This window comes from Lethenteron reissneri, chromosome 11 (genome assembly GCF_015708825.2).
Source record: "Lethenteron reissneri isolate LAM-NWPU_2019-01 chromosome 11, ASM1570882v1, whole genome shotgun sequence".
Taxonomy (NCBI): domain Eukaryota; kingdom Metazoa; phylum Chordata; class Hyperoartia; order Petromyzontiformes; family Petromyzontidae; genus Lethenteron; species Lethenteron reissneri.
In genome coordinates this window covers 2516307-2522306 of record NC_083789.1, presented here as the reverse complement: position 1 = coordinate 2522306, position 6000 = coordinate 2516307, and positions in this window count along the sequence as shown.

Genomic DNA, 6000 nt, shown 5'->3' with positions numbered 1-6000 from the left:
CACCCGAAATGCAATTCAATTACCGCTGCTTCAACAATTACCCACGTACCTGAAAGAATATTTTTACGAATATTTTGTTCTAATATTGTTCTTTATATCTGGATATTTGACACCAGAAACAGTACAATAAAATATCACGTTCACTGAGAGATAGCAAATTTATTTTTGTAAACAAAAAAAATGTTTAAATGTTATTTTTTTACTTAAATTGTACTCTAAGACACATACAAAAGTCATATTTTGTTATATTCAAAGTAGTCACAGTATGCTGTATAATAATACTATAAAAAATGTTCAGAGTATTTTGCGAGAACTCGTAAAAGCACATTGCAGTGCAAACCCGCACGCTACAACGCACACGACTTGTACGCGACACGCAGACAGCCACGCACTCTGTCCCATCGTCGACACGAGGTGGGATTGGTACCTGGGGGGCCACACGGGGCACCAGTAGGCCTCGGCAAGGTAAGGTCATTTACCCTTTTACCGGGTAAAAGGGTAAAAGTAAAGGTGTCAACATGCCAAGGGGTAAGGTAAAGGGTAGGGTAAATAAAGGTAGCTCGGAAGAATTACCCGGTAGGGTAAAGGTAGCGCGAAGTATTACCCGGTAAATACGGTGCCTTGTTACCGCTAAAAGCTCCGTGGCGCCGTCCGTGGCCTACATTTAATAAGTAATATAAAAAAAAACGTTTTTTTTAAAACACGCTTTTATTAAATGTACTCGTAATGGCAGAACTCCACGACTCCAGGAAGTGGCCCCGAAGCTTGCCACAACGTCAGGGACCGTGGCCAATTACAGCCAACGTCAGTTGACCGTGGACAATTAGACCCAAGCCGAAACATAACAAATACAAAATAATGTTTACAAAAATATATATTTTATGATATAATATAGTATTGTCATCAGTATGACATAAGTATAACGAGTTTGTAGTCGATACCACATTGGGATGTGGGTTAAAATTGAGTTACAAGATTTGAGGATACGACAACGACAACAACAACGACATCAACGATAACAAAAAGCGTGTAAAATCGAAATCATCGAGAGTATTCTATATGAATAAAGCGCTCTACCTATAGCATTTACCGTTATAAACCTTTTTCATGTGTAGTACCCCAGTAATTACCCTGTAATCGGGTAATGTGTATGGGGTAAGGGTAAGAGGTAGGGTAAAGTAAGGCTCGGTGTTTTTACCTTTTACCTTACCTTGCCGAGGCCTAGGCGCCAGGTGAGATCGCCCACACCACGTGAGAGGGCACACACCTACGTGAGATATTTGAACGCTCGCACACGATGAATGTCCAAGGTACGGAGGGAGGGAGAGAGAGAGAGACACTTGCAATTTTACAAACACGTTCGCTGTTAACACCGCTCAGAGTATAGCTTCTAAATCTGCGGGGCCTCGTTCTATGGCCATTAAACAGACTCACACCCCTTCTTCGCGACCGACACACACAAAACAACAACAACGACCAAAAAAAAGCATGCAAATGTAAATAAATACTTAGGCAAATACCGCTGGGATTAGAGTGTCGCATTTCACAGACGTTCCGTGCAGCTCACTACCTGCAGCGACCGTCGGTCTAAAAAAAAAGCCCCCACCCCCTTCACTATTCGCTGTATAAACAAACTCCCCCCCCCTCCCATTGAGCCCTGTCCGCGTTCATCTTCACCCTATGTGTGACCAGCGTGGTGAAGTATGGTCGTATCGACCAAAAAAAATCTCGATCGACGTGTCGTGCGGAGGAAAGCCTTAGTTCACTGGAGAATTGAGAATGGTTGCATGGGTTTGTCTAACCTTGTGTGTGTATGTCTGTTGAACTTCGTTGGGACCGTACGTAGTCAACCGTGCTAATGAGAGGTGCGGGGGAAGGACAATTAACTAAACGCAGAAAAGCAGTTCTAATTAAATTCGTTTTCAAACTCTGGTTTAAAAGTGCATATCGGAAGGAAGAGAGCGTTCCAGACGGCCACAGAAGCGCATCTGTGTGTGAAAGCGCAGCGCGATGCGGTGACCGTCTTTGTTTGATGGCGAGCCTCGGCAGATAACGTCGTGTGTGCGTGTGTGCCAGTGTTGACGTGAGACTCTTTAAAAAATCTTGACCCCTCCCAAAGTGGAGATGGAACGATGCAAATATAGCTGGCGTGCAGATGCGAAGGCGGCTTGGTACATCCCATCGCAGGGCCGCGAGAAATGGCGACGGCTTTGGGAGATCTTGATCCAGCAGTGGATTGATCATGGCTGTTGGGGATGATTGGTGGCTTGAGATTTTAGGAGACATATCGGTGTCCGTCTACGGTGAAATAAATATTAATATCTAAACCGCAACGCTTATATTGTTGTTTTTTATATATATAGAATGCATGTTCAAAGAAGTTCAACATTCATTTTATTAAAGCATTACAATCGTAAGGATTGCTCATTGGCTTATAATAAACACTGACAATTTCAATATAAAACGATGCACAGACCTTTCGTCGTCAGTTCACTATTGGATGAGACTCCCTCCACGGACGTATCGTTCGTAGGGTCGCTGACCATACTTCACCACGCTGGTCAGTGCAGGTTGGTGAACGCTAGTTCCAGAATCGACTCAGGATGTCACTCGCCACTGACGTAACCGAGGATCGAACTCGAGTAGTCGCGCTTATAGCGGAGTGCGGTAACCACTGTGCCACCACTCTCCCCCCCCCCCCTCCATGCCCCCTTCCCCCCACGGCACTTTATATTGCAGAACAATTTGGCGTTTAGGAAAATTAGCATCAGATTCGTGACTCAATATTTGAGCAAGGTCGTGTTTTTTTAAAACGCTGGGTTATTTTTGTTATACAATGTACGTTTGTACCGAACAAAAAAGTTCATTTTTGGGGATGATAAACAGACAGCCTCGCTTCATGAAAGCTCATCATCATAATCATCAGCCATCATAAATCTACTGCTGGATGAAGGTCTCCCCGAACCATGTTACAGCGATCCTGCGGTGTAACAATTCAACTGAGTTATAGTCCCGCCACACGAACTTAATTCATCGCTCCATCTCCACGCTGGGTATAATAATAATAATTCCTTCCAGGGCAGTATTCTTCGCAGATGTGTCGAGTTGTCGTTACGCATGTACGCATGTTCTAGGTACGTATGTTGAACTTCTTTCGCACCGTACGTCGGAAACCGTTCTCATCGGAGGTGCGGGGGAAGGTCAGCGGTGACGAAGGGCACAGTGCACCGCTTGCTATGATGCGGATGTCTCCATCAGTCACAGCTTTCATAACTCCACGCCCCCCTTGTTGTTAGCGATTACAATGTCCGTCCAGACCCTTTGCAGTCAGTCTCACTCCACCTTAACAAGATTCATTTCAATGTTGACGTAATTATTCTCAATTAGCGGCGGGAACATATACAGTCAACTTCGCAGCCACAGGGCTTCATTTCCCACTCTGTAGTTTCATTGCTTTTCATTTCGTGGCTGGGATAGTCTGGGCATCTCCTAGGTCGGCCCAGCATGAAATCAAACTGTTGCGGTCAAGTAGCCCATCGCCACTGAGCATGTGCTGTTAAAGAGAGTCATGGGTAGATGAATATATAATCGGAACTCCGTTCCGTGTCTCACATTTAAATTTTGGCCAAAAATACCTCGTGAGACAGTGACGCGGCCCCGCGCTAGCGCGTTTGCCGTTCACTGCAGAGGTTGGCGGTTCGAATCAGCGGGCCGCCCTGAGTATCACTGCGGGTGTTTCACCCGTGCAAATACGGGCCACGTGCTTCACAGTGGACGTTACAGATTCCGATGACGCCAATCGAAATGAACAGGCCGCTGTGTGCTGGCGTCACTGTCCAAATTTGGCAAAAAAAAAAAAATCACACCACAAATGACTCCCTTGCGATTACGCAGAGCAACATCGAGCCTGTTGTGAAACCACTGCAGACTGTGTCTGTGAAACCTCGCGCCTTCGCGACAGCCCTGCGCTCATAGAATGGCACGGATGCCAAATGGACTAAATTCAACGGAGCCACGGTGGCTATGAGATGTCAACTACCTCGCCTGCTATACAAGGGGCCGTGGGTTCGATTCCCGACCCTGACGCCTGCTGTATATTTGGAGTTTTCAGGGTCTCTCTCCCCCGTGGTCGCGTTGTTCCATCCATATTTAGAATCAACATGAAGCGTTTAGAGAGTATTTGGCTGCTATAAATGTCCACGTGTTGAGCCACTTCGTTGGGCTATCGTTTGTGGTCAGGTCGCCTCTTAAAAAGAGCTATATAGCTCAGTGGGCCTTACCTGGTCAAATAAAAAAAATCAGAGTTTTAAATCGTTATATTAATTATGCATATCAAGACTTTTTTTGCAGTTCATCGGTGTTTAAGAAAGCAAAACTATGGACCGGTTTCGACCTTCTGGGTCGCTTCAGCAGTCACGCATGTCAAATACATGCAGCTGGATTGCCAGATGTTATTGGCCCAATGTACTCATTTGGGCGATTCAACAATTTTCACTGTTGTTGTCATTGTGAAACAAGTCATAAGACCAATCAGCTAAACATATTTGTAGATATACCAGCAGCCCGCACTGTCTTTGGACGTGTCCGTCCGACCGACCGACCGTCCGTCCGTCCCTCCAGCCAGCAAAACTTTTAGTTTTGTATATACAGAGTACAGTCCTATGATGTGGCGATACAAATATCGTAGTTCTAGTTATATTTGCTGTTGCAATTAATGTTGACCATGCGTACAGCTACTGGCAAGATAACGGCGACCGGGTATGTGCCGTATCAGCCTGAGTATGTGCTGGCGAGCAGCACTTACCCTTGCACGGCTGTAAGACTACATTGGTCATGAAGCCATTGTCCCAAAACTGGCTTATTGGTAGCACCCAGGGTCAAAATGTTATCAATGATCTTATTGGAACCATTTCATCTCTATCACAAATCTGTATGATAGCAAGGTGCTGGTGGAATCCTTAAATCATTATTTTTTTATTTAACAAAAATTACACCCTAGTATGTCTGATGGAGATATTTTTTTTAAATGAATACACTTGGTGTGAAATTAAACAGCGTTTGAATATAATCATTCAGATGAATAATGCGCGTTCCATCCCGGGATCGCAATGCATGAAAAGCAGGAAACAAAAACATAACCGGGGTCAACCGAGCAAACTAAAGAGGGAAGGCCACTTTAAAGAGATGTGGTGTCACAGCAGACTTGAATCTACCGACTCCGATTGCCTGATTTCAAGTGGCAAGGCGTCCCATGGCTTGGGTGCCACGCTAACAAAAGCCCGATCGCCAAAAGACATATGCCATGAATTCGTAAGTGTGTGCATCTAGAACAAAGAGAAATATACTCTACGCTTTCTACTTACGGCGGATACTGCCCGCGGTGAGACACCGGTAGAAATTTCCACCCCTTTGGCTTCATGAGCTCAAGCACGTGGTGAGGCTGCGTATGTGCGTGTTGTTCTTGAACCCGGCGACCCGAGTTCGATTCCCGCTCACGGCCAATACCGGTGACGATTATCTGAACCGGTCCTGGGCCTCCCCTAGATCGACTCAGCCTCAGTGTGTAAGAATTGCTACTCGGGAGACAATTGCTACTCGGGAGGCAAAAGCGGTCGGACGTGGTGCTGGCCACCTACCCCCTCGTGCACCGTCCCGGCCTTCATAGGCGCTCGCGAACAGCCCTTGCCCCAACAGTCGGTGAAAGTCTACACGGGGGATTGTTGTCTCTGTTGTTCCTGTGTGATGAGTGGGCCCTCCTGAGTGCGCGCGACCCACACTCGCGTCAAATCCTCTTCCAAGAGCTGCGCTCTCTTAGTGACTTCTCCTCGCGCGCTCTGCGATTGCCTCGCTATACGAGGAGCGGAGGGGGGGGGGGCGAGGTTGGGAATGCAGACAGAGAGAAGGCGGACGGGGTGGGGGGGGTACACAGAAGAGATGGGTCGAGTTTCCTCCTTCACATTCGTCCCAGGGACAAATCGCGTTGCAAAAATGAACGCGACA